Source organism: Teleopsis dalmanni, chromosome 2 (assembly GCF_002237135.1).
Source record: "Teleopsis dalmanni isolate 2A chromosome 2, ASM223713v2, whole genome shotgun sequence".
Taxonomy (NCBI): domain Eukaryota; kingdom Metazoa; phylum Arthropoda; class Insecta; order Diptera; family Diopsidae; genus Teleopsis; species Teleopsis dalmanni.
The window spans coordinates 153,650,037-153,665,138 of NC_051847.1; the positions used below are offsets into that span (position 1 = coordinate 153,650,037).

At 28.7% G+C, this 15,102-nt stretch overlaps 1 protein-coding gene across 2 annotated transcripts in view; it reads right to left on the minus strand.

Moving 5' to 3' along the window:
* LOC119678050 overlaps positions 1-15,102 on the minus strand; it is an 81,214-nt gene that overhangs the window by 55,496 nt on the left and 10,616 nt on the right. The window lies entirely within an intron of this gene.

Sequence of the window (15,102 nt, forward strand, 5' to 3'; positions counted from 1 at the left end):
GAGTAGACCCAATGACCTCCTCCTGGCCCAGATCAAGGCTGAGCAGTCACAGATAATGTGACTGGAAGTCTCGTTTCTCTTCGGACAGACCCATTTTGTTAAGGTGATAACGTAGTCACTGATTACCCGTTAAATATTCCACCATCATTCTCAGCTGTTTTCTGCTGAAAATGTGTTACCATAATTGTAGGGATGAACCAGCTCTGTAGCCTGTTGGTTACATTCATCAATCAGAGATCTAGTTGTCTCCACTATATGGCTCCGTTTCATAGAGCCAAATCATTTAAATAAGTACAGGTTAAGGTACCAGCCAACAACATAAAAAAGGTACACAATGGTATTGAAAAAAGTGCTAGCTAACAACACCAAAATGGCTATATAAAATCGAAATAAAAGAGAAATTCAAAATGCTAGTTAGCAGTACTAAAATTAACACTATTGGGAAATGTCTTTATAAATACTTTCTATCTAAATTACGTAGTCGTTATAATTTTAATAAAAGAAAGCTTACATATTAAAAACATAATATAAAAAAAATTTGTTTTTAATAATCTAAATACAAATGCGTTTTTTTTACTGAACCCAAAATGTAGTGTGAATTGGAAAAATATTTAATATGTTCTGTAAGAACCAAAAAAAATAATTTTGTTGAAGCCGGAAGTATAATATTTTATGAGCCGATGTTGTTAATGGCTTGAGCCGTCAACCAAATGCTGAGAAATCCTGATAGAAAGCTGAGGTTTATTAAAAAATTTCTGTGCTTTGGACATAATATTCACAAGGAGCGGTCGGAAAGTGTAAACAGATTAATAGAATATTCCACCTTTCTGAAGGATTTTTTTTATATGTAATGCCGACAAGAAAACCATAAATGGCATCAAAACCTAAGAGATTCATTACTTAGATAATAAAGCGTCATCATTTATATTTTTATGATTATCACAGAGCAGGAAGAGAAAGAGTGAGAGAGAAAGAGGGATAGGGAAAATCGAAAAGGTAGAAAGAGAGAGGGAAAGTAAAAGAGGAAGATATATATATATATAAATATATATATAGAGAGAGAGAGATAGGGAAAGTGAATAGGATACAAAGAGAGAAAGAGAGTGAGAGATAGAGAGAAAGAGTGAGCAAAAGATAAAGAGGGAGCTAGAAGGAGACAGTAAGAGTGTGAGCAAGAGAGAATAAGAAACAGATAAGAAGCGAAATATTCTGACGAATATGGGTTCAACTAGTTTAATAATTTAATAATTGAAAAAATCACAGATTAAAACACATTCGTTTATACAGAAAGGAGTTTAAAAATTAATACATTGTAAATAAAATATAGTTTTTAAGAAGAGAACATGTGAAAATTCAACAGGAACTCTCATAAATACTACAATCTTTACATATAATTTACGTTAAACTAGTTACAACATAAAGAAATAATACAATAATACAATATAATGTTTAATAGTACCAATTTTCAATCAAGTTAAAGCTCTTTATCTCACAGTATAGCTTCGATTTTAACAACAAATGTTCGTTTTTTACAACGCAAAGTGCTACCGAGTTTCATACAAATATCGACGAAAATAGGGAAATGGTTCGATCCTTTTGAAATTTTCAGAAAATATGCTTATGTGGGAATAAAACACAGGAACGATGAAATCAGTTATCTTCCTAAGTATATATTTAATCGATATTTTACGTTTACATAGCATTAAAAATTTATTTGCAGCCAAAAAGTATGCTTCAAAATTGGCCAAATGCTTTAGTGGTGAATGCTTGCTAATTAGGAACTTAATTAAGTACCATATAGAAACATGATATAATGTATCTTTTTTAAAACCGAGTGCTTAGTCACCGAAAAATACTTTTAAGTCTGTTAGGAAATATTATTTGTATGGAAGATACGAGTATTTCTTATTCGAAGAATACGAAATTTCGCTGGTATCTGGTGTTACATTCTGGAATTATCATGTAAAATTTGCTTTATAGTTTGAGATTTGAAATCAATTAAAATCTTTTAAAGTCGGTTTGGTTTTTTTAAGAATTCTCCTGATGAAAGCAAAAGCGAATTTGCCGAAATACGTATAATAATATACAAAAAAAAAAAGAACGATTGAAATTAAAGTTAAAGTTCTGCAAAAACAAAACCAATTGTAAAATATTGTCGACGTAACAACTTACAAAAAATTTAAAACAAAATTACACTGATTAAAATCTGTTGCAGAGTTTAACTAGATCATTATCAGTGCACAGTTTGACGCAGTTCAAGTTTCTATAACTACATTAAAACATTAAAAGTAGATACTAAATTTAAGTCAATGCAAGTCCAATGGCTTCTTGTGCGATTAATCCATTGATAAAAACGCAAAAGCTTTTAATCCACTTTTAAATTTTACGAACATTTCATAGTTATCATTTTTTTAGTTAGTTTAACTAATTTCAATTCGCATAATACAGCAAAACAGGAGGATATGGAAGATAATTATATTCATTATCTATCAAAATTTTTAAGTTTCTTGGTATTTCATCAACTTTTGGATTTTTAGTGAATTTTTAATAGTAGTTCTTGAAATTGAAATTTTTTTAAATTTTTAATATTGAAACCATTTTTATTCTAGCTTTAAAAAAAATTGCCCTTAATTATATTTGACTAATTATCTACCCAATGCTATATATTTGTTAACATATATGAAACCATGATTTTTTTTTTATTTCCATACTTTTGAAAATAACAATAATAAAATATTAATTTCATATTTAAATAATATTTTAGTATTATTTTAATTATTATTTTTATCTGCTAAAAAAAACAAATAAGTAATAAATGGTGACAAATTTTAAATCTTCCCCTCCTAATGTAAATGTTGAATTAAGTTCAATTCACCTAAATTGCATTTACTCTACTATTTTATTTGCTTGCGATTTTAGCGCGTACTATACATTGTTGTAGTGTTTTGACTTCAAATTAAATATGCATACTTTTAGGAGAAATTTTAAGTTAAGTCAAGTAACTGAAGCGCGTATTTCACAATTACTGCAATTACACACACACAATTTTAATAAATTTAATTATATCACATATAATTTTTTTATTTATTTTTATTTTATTTACTTAATAGTTTCTTAATTTGGTTTTTACTTTTGTTTAGTTGTGTGTGTTTTTTTTTGTTTTTTTTTTGTTGTTCGCTAGTAGTTTTCGTTACACGAAATTTTTGTTTCCTTTGAACTTAGTTTATTTATTGATTTTTTGCTATTTTTAGAAATATTTTATTGCATACTTTTGTGTGGCCATTTCGCATTATAAGTTATTAAATAATATTTGTTTGAATAATTAATTATTTAATTTTATTTATAAATTTTTAGAATGTTGCAATTATTTATTTAATTTTAATTATATAAAACAACATATTTTATTTTGTTTGAAAAGTGCATTTGCACCTAAAGTAGCACATAATTCAAATTTTTATTTTGGTTTTATTTATAAATTTCCTGTACTCCACTTAAGTTAAATTACATTTATTAAATAACATTTTAAATAATTAATTAAATTTTAGAAATATTTTCAAATTTATATTATTTATTTACACTACACACAAACACAAACACACACACACATTTGATGTCCTTAAATTACACAAAACACCACACGACGTTTGCATTGTTATCATTTTAAAATATTTACTCAAGTAAACACGAAGAATATCTTTTAATAAAATAGTTTTTTTTTTAAATATATTTTATTTAAATTGTTATTAACTACATTTTGCTTTGTGATCTCTCAGCAATTGTTTTTAAATTTTATTTAATTAGAAAAATTTGCTATTTTGTTGCAGTTCGAATTGCCCGCAAAATGTTTACACGCTTTTGAAGTTCATCGAAAACTAATTTAACTTCGTTGCTATAAAAATCTCAATGGAAAGCTTTTCTATTTTATTCCAACACGCCTTCCACGACAACTTTCCAGCGACGTACAACTAAAAATAAATTAAAGCGGAACACGCTACATTGGCAGCAGCTGGCGGCCACTAGGTGAGTTTATTGAGGCAGTAATGGTCAACGTCAATGCAAAGCGAATGCACACTTACTGTGCTCTTCCCAGCGCCCTTCCTGGTACTACACTACTACTCTACATAGCCCACATAGAATAATTTGTTAAAAGGATATGTTTTTGTTTTCATTGTTGCCTTTGTTTTTATATCATTCAAAAAAAAAAAGTGTTAATTTTTATAATCAATTTTAATTATTGTTGATTTTTTGTAGTTGTATTATATTATATATTTATTTAAATTATTTTATATTTTCTTATTTGAATTTTACTGTGTTTCAAGTTACTGTGTTGAAATTTTAACAAGTATGGTGAATAAATTTTAAAATAACTTTTACAAATGCTATAGCCATAGAGTTGAAATTGGTTATCATAACTCATCTATAGGAAATGGATACTTTAAAATAGAGTTCACAAGTTCCATATTTTTGGAGTTGTATTTGTGGAAGGCACACCAAAGCTCCATTTACTTGAATTTTTTTTTAAATTCATATAGTGTTTACAAAAGATTTAGAATAACAATAAAAATAATTGCCTTACATTAGGTTTTTATATAAAAAATTTATTCACCATATCTCAATTAAAATTTGTAATATTAAGTAGCCATCGTAATAAACGTAAAAAGCATATGGTAGTTGGGTGGGAATAATATTATTGGAAAGTTGTTAACAATGTGAATAGACATGACTTTTTTTCAACTTTTTATAATGTAAATATCTTAAAATAATTGAATATAAAAAAAAAAAAAATAAATTATATATTACTATATGTACGTTAGAAAATATATTAGAGTTCATGTTTCTCTATAGGTTTTCACTGTCACTTTTTATGTGAAATATTATATGTGTAATAAAAATAGGTGATTATAAACTCTTGTTGTCATTTATGACAAGAAATTTTTGAGTGCAATAACTTTTAAATGAAAACAGTCGAAATTTCATTTGTTAAACTAAGTTTTTATTAACACCAGAAGTTTTAATATTTTTATAAATTCTTGTAATCATCGAATAATAAAGTGGTGTTTAGAAAAAAGTGTGTTTGGTGAATATTTAAAATTGATCCATGCAATTGTTTGCATTTTTGGATTAAGCAATTATCACCTAAAGTTAAATCAAGATGGTATGAAACACCATACTACTATGTGCTATATTACATGTATTTTATGTAAGACGGTAGCGCAATTGAACTGTAGCCTTTTCGAGTGTCAAATTTCTAGTATTTTATTAAAAAAACAGATAGCATAGAATTGAAACATAATGTAATACTGATTTTTAAGTAGCAGAAGACTGCGAACATAATTGTTATTTTACCGATCCCAACTAAAACAAACGACAACAACTTTTGAATGAAAGCCAAAATAACAGCTGTTTTGGATATACTAACTTCTGAGGAGTAGCTCGACCACCTTTAATCTAACTCAGATCAAAGCTGGACTACTCACAAAAAATGTTACTAACCATCTCATCCGCTTCCAAGCAAAGACCACATTCTGTCTTTTCAGAGACATCCAAGACGATAACACTGGATAAGATTGAACCATCAGTTAATCTGCCAATAACTTCAGTACTTTACTGTTACTATTACGCGGAACGCCATATTGTATTTGAATGGATGTGTCATCTATGCGATTACCTAAAATGTGGCACTATATCGACTTCTTTCTACAACAAATTATTTTTGTCGTTGTTGTGAACCAACTTATAACATCAACAGTTAAAAATGTTGGAAATTAACAAAATTTTTAAATTAATTTGGAATTTTCGAAATGAATGTCTTAATCGCGAACGTTTTCTCCTAGTCAGTAGACAAAGTAGTCGCGTTCTGCACGTATGTGAATCTCTAGAATCTTCATCTATTCATAAAGAAGGTCTGTTTGAAGCACATACATCCTCTGGTATATTTTAGTACTGACATTGGCTTATGAACTATAAAATCAGCTTGCATTACCCAATATAAGAGTGCAGTGCTCCTAGTAGTTTGAAAATAGTATTGGTACTGTGTCACCCAGTCAAATTACGATAAAGTAGGGTAACTTTATAGCCCTAATTTGGATCAGACTGTCCCACTTTTTGATAATTTGGTGTTGTAACTGCTGAGTTGACTCTATATTGTACCATGTTTCTTTAACTTCCAAAATAATGTTTTTATCTTAACTCATATTAAATAAATACAACAACCTAAATGCGAAGAACAGAAAGCTTATCTACAGTCAGATAATTAGACCAGCACTACTTTATGGGTGTGTCGCGTATAGTAAAGCTACCGACTCTAATATCCAGAAGCTACAAGTTGCTCAAAATTAGGCTCTCCGAAGACTCTTCAAAGTGCCATGGTACATGGTACATCCGCACGAATGACACGCTAAGAGACCTTAGAATAGATAAGGGATAGAGCCCAAAAACTATATGCGATAACCGACAGGCTACCCTACTTAGCACTATCTAATCACTAACCGCACGGGACGGTACGCAGATCTTAGATCAGTCATTGAATAATTACGAAGCTAATGAGGAATACACAAATTAATCAATCAAAGAGTAAAAGTACCCAGGTGCACTAACTCGGTAAAGAATCAACATCAACTTTAAGAACAAAATGAATTGGTCGCCATAACATAAAGTCCTTAAACAAAATGCACTGTAAAGTAATTAAAGCCTGATTTAATAGAAGAATATGTCCTCTCAAATTTACAATTTCAAATTAAATTTGTATATTAAATAAAATTTCTTCTTCTTAATTTATTATAACATTACTTTCCCTTTTTCCACACTAAAATACATAATTACAAACACAAAAACAAAAAAAAATTCATCCAGCATGACAGTGCGTATATTTACACAAAATTCTCAACAAAAAAAAAAAAAAAACAGAAACATATGAAAAATCAGTATCACAACAAAAAACAAAAACAAAATGTAATACTCGTACACAGCGAAGAGTAGAGCACAAGAAGAAGAAGAAAAAAAAAACTCATCACAACTTTCCAACAACCAACAAACATTTCCAATGACAATGAAATTTTTCCCATTCTGTTCTGTGTTCTGTGTAATGTTCTCGTGCCGTACATACTTCATTACAGCATAAACAGTAACACAAATACACAACGCGACACACACACAAAACATACAAACCAATGCCAACGAGCACATGCACACACACATACACTCCGACACATCGGTACACTTTAAGGTTGTCATTCACACTCAATTGCAGCGTGTGTGGGAATATTTCGTGTACATGCGCGCCACTCCATTTCACATTCCAATGCAACGACTATTGTGAATGGGCATTGTTTATTTGTTTATCATTTGAATTCTGTGCGAAACTCACCACGACCCGTGTTGAGTTTGCGTTGTAAAGGGATTTTAAAACGGCAGTAACTGCTTATCACTTGGGAGTGTGGTGAGTTTCTTACGAAAATAGTACTCGCGTAGCAATCTTGTTTTATTTACATTCATGTACCATAGTTAAGTGTACTTTGTTGTTGTTGTTATTGTTGTTGTTGTTGTTATTATTATTTATGTTTTGTTTTTGGTTTACGCATTTAATATTGTGGCAGGCTTATTTTAATTAGATTTTGAGTATTACATTTTTTTTTTTTTATTCGATTTGGTGGTGAAGAATATTTTAACAGTTGAATTCATTTTTAAACGAGCGAGGGGAGTATAATATATAATAATATAATATGTTATAATATGTCTAGTTAATTTACTGACTAATTTTTTTTTTTATTAAATATAGAATATTTATTTAAGCTTTTGTTGTAAGCAGCATTGATTAATACTGTATGTATATGACAATATACATATACATGAAATATACATACGGATATGACAATAATTATTAGATTGTACATAATATGGTGTTTACACTTAGACTTATTACACTCCTACTTAGCAAATTATATATGAATTTTGTTAGAAAAATGATTCATATTGCTGTATGTTTGTCGAGTGAAATATGTTACAATAGTCTAAACATAATATATGTTGGAGCCAAAAGTAAACAAGTCTTTGAAAAAATACATATTTGTAATGACGCCATCTATTGGTAATTATATGCGTCGGCAAGAAAAATACTTGACTTTTGTACTCACAAAATTGCAGATCATTTAACCGAAAAGAAACAGAGTTATTGCACTTAAGTGATAATTCTTCTAGTTGTTTCGTTTAATTTAGAGTATACCAAGAATTTTGGGTTGGAGAAAAAGTATCGAACGATATTTTTTTAGCTTTATTTTATATTTTAAGCAATGATTTTGAAATGATGGATTATAAATATCAATTTTTTCTTCTACTTGTTAACAGTTAATTAAAGGCATATCTAAAATAAATATGATTTCGGAAAAAAATTGCATTTGAAGTAGACATGTGAAAAGATTTGCGTTGTAAATGATGTGAATGGATGCTATCAGAATTACTTGCCAAGAAATAATACTCTCATTTTATTTTTATAAATTAGAGCACAAAAAATGTTTGGCTTAGAACCGAAAAGACAAAGAATATAAGAATAATGCTTAAGGAAACCTTAAGATCAACCATAAAACAGTTTTAAAAAATATATATGAGGTAAGTCGCTTAGAACATAGACACAAAGATGACAAAAGGCGATATGTGGGGGCGATATAATTTTCAATGTTCATACAAATACCGAATACTTTTTGCCCAGCCCAATATTTTATTTAGTTTGAAATAAAATAATTATACAAATAAATACTGAAGCTCAACCGTATGCGTTTTAAATTCATTATTCTTTTATAATTTAAAATAAAAGTATAAAATTTAATATATGTATATATGCATAAATATCTTTGTGGGTCATGATATTCTTAATTGGTTTTAAATTTTTGGAAATGTATCAGTATGAAATAAATGAAAGGCGAAGACCATTTTAAAAATATATACTTCAGATTTTTTTTAATTTTGTTGTGATAAACAAACTGACCCAGTTTAAAGTAATTTAAGTTTTAATTATTTCCAAACATTTGCAATTTAATACCTTCTGTTCTTTGCATTAGTGCAGTTCCAGTTTCAACTGAAAATGAAATGAAAATTTCAGAAAAATTTATCTCATGAAAAGCCACAACACGACTCATAAAATTTATTAATGCAGTGAAAGGCAAGGCTTAATGAAATGAAATTTAACGTATTTTATTGTTAAAGGATGTTCAATTTGCAGGACAGCGTTCAAGTTGTTTTAAATTGAAACGATTGTTGTATGAATAAATTCAATTTTGGATTTTCTAGAATATTTTATTATATTATTACTAGAATATGTCGAAAAAAAATATTAGAGATATGATGTTAGAGACACTTCTTCATAACCGGTTGTTAGGTTAAGTTTTATGAGTTGATGGAAAATTTTTAAAGTGAAGGTTTTGTAGAAGCTTGATGTTCAAAATAACACTCGCTGATCATAAGGAAGGCGATGGTAATAAAATTCCTGATAACTCCAATAATAAGACTTAAGCCCTTTTGAGATGTATCCAATTGTCGGATAAAATCAGTATTAGAAATTAAGAATATTAACTATTTGTAAACATATGCAATGATGTCAAAAGGGCAAGTTAGTCCGGGGATTACGATACTGGAAGAATTTTTTTAATTCCTGAGAATGCTATGAAGTTATGCATTTTTTCAGCAGCGTGAGCTGTACGTTTTTATAATTTAGAAAGCATCGACGCAGCTTCTTCATTTCCTAAGTTTTTTTTTTTAAATAATAATATTTCGAAAACTTGTCGCAAGGGGTTTATACCATTGAGAAGTTTCCGTCTATTCGGTCTTTAGGGGATAGACAACCACAACTTTTCGTCTGGTGGATTGGATTTGCAACATTACTTTTGTTGTTGACTTCTACTAAATAACTTTACTGGGTATATTAGTATCTACTGGGCTCCTTACTAGTGACTCTTGCTCTGTTTCTGGATGATAATTGCAGAGCTAAGCTTCATCACCAGTCACAGTTTTCTTAAAGATACTAGACATTTCAGTTTTAAATTTTGAAAAAAATATTGACTAAAACACATAAGCGTCTTTTTTCAAGCTTCACTGTGATATCGGGTATTGGATTCTCCATTTTCAAATTTCGAAGAAAATATTTAATATTGAGCTTCACTTAAAATGTGTGTCACCCAATATGCTGATTTCTTCTTATACGGAAGACTTTTACTTAAGATTTATGATGAAGATTTATCATTCAATCTTGGAGTTAGTCTTGGTTCATCATCATTTTTGTATTCCATCAAAGTGGCGTATATCAAGGGCCGAAGATTTCTGACGACTTTTTCGAGATGACTTTCTGCCTTTATAGAAAAAATGTTCGGTTTGGAATTAGTTAACCCACTTCAGAAATTTCACACCGTACTTCATAGAAGAATTCCCGGTCTGAAAATATCGAATTCACTTTGACAGTCCAACTAATCTATATGCTATTTGGCATTCATTAAATATTTCAACGGACTTAATATTACTGCGAAGTTTCTAAAAAATGGAAAACTAAATGTCTTTCTGAGGGGGTGGTGGAGTTTCCCCCGATTCTTTGTTATTGAGTTTATGACTTCTTGTTTCCATATTGATTGTTCTCTGTGAAATTTCAAATAAAATATGGCAATATTATGCCAAAAGACATATCATTTTAAATTTGGAAAAATTGATTTCTATAAACAAATTAAGCGAACTTTTGTTAGCCCCTCCGTAGCAGACTGCTTTGATTACTTTGTACTAAAGTGATCAGTTTTAGTATGTTTTCAAATAAAGCAAAAGGCAAGTGTAAGAACTATGCACATGTTTTTAGAGTAAAAAATAAGCTTAGTATTTTTCTAATAATTAAATTATGGTATATATTTAAAAAGGAGGCCATCTATCGAATCTAGGTATTACAAGGGACGATATCTGCAGACATTATCACGAAGAAGACGAAACAGTAGAACACATTCGGTGTCAATGTGATAGTCTTGCCAGACACAGACTTCGGTACTTATCAACTGCCTATCCACCTATAACGAAAATAGGCAATATCTCTCCAAGAGACATAATGGCATTATTAACTGCTACACATCCTTAAAGTATGCAGTGACGTGGTGATATAGTTCTCAACCCTTTCAAGAACTAAGAAGAAAATATAGTGAATATATATTTTATTGAATATTTTTTTGTTAAAGACCAAATAAAGTAAAAAGCTCTTTTACCTAATTTTCCTATCTGAAAGACTTAAAAAACAACTGTTCCAAGAATTTAATTATTTATTTTGTTGACCTCATTTTATTATAATTTATTAAATGTTTAAAAGTGTGTAAACTACAAAAAAAAATAGAAAAAAATAAAAAAGAATTTGGTCAAAACTTTTTATCATTAAAATTTTATTTCTTATCAAAAGGAAGCAGCGGCAGGAGCAGCAACGTACTTTGCTAATTTGATTGCTGGGAGCCACTGACTCGCATGTTTACTGGAAAAAGGATTCCTTCATTAAGGATTCTTGGCACTTTTGAATGCGAAAGGCATCTGAATGAAAGAAAAGCAACAGAAATCAATAAAAATGATTTGGTGGGACTCAAAACGCTGCGAAAATATGTCTTTTGCTGCATAAAGTTGCACTGAGAATCAGCGCTGCCTTGTGCTGTGCTCTCTGTATTGCAAATAAAATTATAAAATTTTAATTTTTCCACACAAAGTCAAAAAGTTCTGTGGTCGTAGGCATAACCAGCAAGTGTTGCAATCGAATTTACACTGTAATTCAGTAGATCCCAACCACAGCAACTGCACTGAGACCACCCGACAAAAGGATACCCACTCGCACGCATTCACACACACAAACAGTTAGTCTCTGTGGGGCCTCGAAGCATTTCTAATTAGGGCAATAAATCTTTAGAAGGCGATTTGAATTGAAAGTTGCACCCGCGAAAATAGTGTAGGAAGCGAAGCGGCAGCAGTCAAGCCAAAAAAAAACCAGGCTGAAAAGTATCTTGGCGCAAAGAATAAAAATCAAACATTTTCTTAAAAAAAAAAAACAAGAAAAAAAAATTAAGGAAGAAAGAAAATTATTTTAAATATGAAATATACAAAGTTGAAAAAAAAAATAAAATAAAATATTTCATATAAGAAGGCGCTTTGTGCTGTGCTGGCTTGCAAGATGGCAGCATATTGTGTGATACAATAAAGAAACGCTATGCACCAACCCCCCTTCCACCCTCCTCCAGCGAATATTTTCACCATGCAATTTTAATTTTTTTCTTTTTTTTCTGACTTTGTTGAAGCTAAAGTTTGGCTTTTTGGCTCCAATGCCAAATCGTTTTTTCGGGTCAGAGGCGATGGCAGCAAAATGATGGTCTGTGCCTATTGCATTTCTGGTTTTCTTGTAGTTTCCCTTCATTTTTTTCGTTTAAAATTTTTAAGCATTCTTGCTTTCATTTACGCTCTAGAAGCGGCTGGCGAACGAGGGAGGCATGAGAAGTTAGCATGCAGTCCATTTTCAAATTTATGCTGATAATTTAGAACAAGAAAATTTGTATATTTATTGTATTTATATGCAAACACGTATTAAAGTTTTTTTTTTTCGTTTTAGATGTAGAGTTTGAAAATGTTTATTGCTATTTATTTTCAACTGGCGATAAAAGAAAATTACTTAAAATTTTAACGGCATAATTATTTTACTATTATTAAATAGAAATATGGTGCAATAATTGCAGTTATTTAGTTCAGTAGTTAAATTATACGGCGATATACTGATAGATATTCTCTTGGAAAAGAGAGATTTATTACATTATTTAAACAGGAAGTAAACCACGAGGAAAGAGGGGAACGAAATAATTTCGAAAGTTCCGTTATCAAAACTAATGAACAAAAGAAAAAAATTAAATAACAAACTTCCACAACTCGAATTTCCGTAATTCAAATTTTCTATAACTCGAACTAAAACGAGTGCAACAGGATTTTAGAGGCAAATTACATACAATTCAGCTTCCATAACTCGAATAAAAATATTGCCCAGTGCAAATAGCAATATGGGAAAGTGCATTCTATAAGACGAATTTTTGTTTTAAGTATAAATGCATTTAGCTGTTAGGGGAAGTCCCTTTTTCCAAACCAAATATTTCACTTTTGCTTTCCTATGTTGCTCCTTTGTGCAAATGCCAGTTGCTGGTATCGCGGTTTAACGTAAATAAAATAACTTCCAATGTTACTCTTTATGATTATATTGAAGTTGTCAATGAAATTTGTACATCAAGCTTTTCTAGAAATGGCGAAGCTCCAAATTACTGGATCCAATTCTAAGCGCAACCGAAAGTGATGATGAGGGTTCGATGGAAGAAATTGTTCATTAGCCTTCTAAGAATGAAGTAGAAGACTCATTCAAAATTCTGAATTTTTATTTACAAACGAATGATACTTCAACTGATGATCTCTATAAGGCTTGGAATAAATTGGAATCTTTTTTTACTGAAAATAAGGAAAGAATTTAAAATCCAAACCCTAATTTCTGAACGTTTCACTTCACCATCCCTTCTGTGTTGTATTTGATTTCAAATAATTAAATATCTTAAAATGTAATTCTAGTTTCTTTCAAAAATAAAAAAAAATAACTCTAACTCCATAAGTCTCCATAAGTCGAACCTTTTCTTTCCAAAATGGTACTTCAAGTTATGGTAGTTTGATAAAAAAAATAAAATATAAGAAAATAATAAATAAATAAATTTAAAAAATAATAAAAGTCCTAAGCCCGGTAAATTAAAAAAAATAATTAATCATTAATTATATGTGAGGACCGCTATAGGCTCGTAAAGTTATCCCGGTATACGTGTATTAAGTTCATAAAAAATTTATAGTCAAATCGGATATAGGTAAGGTCAAAATTCGTTCCATTTGTAAAAGAAAGCCCAACTACACACTATCTCCAGCGAATATTTTTCGAAAGAATGCCCAACTAAAAACTATCTTAAGCGAATATTTTTCGGTAAACTATTATTTGTTCAAAAGGGTTGTCCATATAAAAGAAGTTAGGATAAATTGCTCCAAATAATGATAAAAAATTTGATTTTAAAAAAATAATCCAACCGAAGAGATTGTCTGTTCAAAAGCAAAGCCCATTAGAAAAGTTTTTTAACTGTAAGCGGATACTTTTTCGTCTGAAGTGTTCGTATGCATGTCACATTTGTCACATTAGTCTATAGACAAATGATACAAAAATCTGAGTTTGGATAGTAAATATATATATATATATATATATACATATATACATACATGTATATAAATGTATTTATAAATATTTTTACATATATATTTATATGAATAAAATATTCAACGTTATATTCTTTTTGTATATATATATATATATTTAAACATCTAACGCAAACATATTTCATAGTCCAAGAATAAATATTGAATGATACTGTTATTATAATATTTAAAAATAAAAAATATATATAACTTCTCATGCATTTTCTTTTATAAATGGATATAATATACGTAAATAGTTTTATATTATATCAAATAATTTTATATTTATAATAATACTTTTATATTATATCTAGTAAATAAAATAGTCGCAATAAAAAACTATTATTAAACTTAAAAAATTCACATATAATTTCAAATATAATATTTTGATAATTAATAATTAAAAGTTTTATAGAATAATATATATAATATACTACATAATCATATTTTATATAATATAGTACATAATTATACGTTACATAATATATATATATATAAATAAAATTACATATATAATTAATAAGAAATATAAAATAATATAATGTATATTAAGACATATTATATAATTATATGTTATATAATATAATTATTTAATATAATATATAATATAATTATAAATTTTATAACATACGTCATATTTAATAAATACTCTAAATAATTAATTTAACACTTAATCCTTCACTCAATTGAAAGCATTTTGAATAAATAAATTAATTTTAATTCTAATTAAATAGCTTTACTATAATAATTATTAAAGTATTTTATAACATATATTGTAAAAAAATTTTTTTAAAAAATATTAGTAAGTATTTATAAACTTCCTTTAATATTTTAATAACTATTTAAAAAATAAAA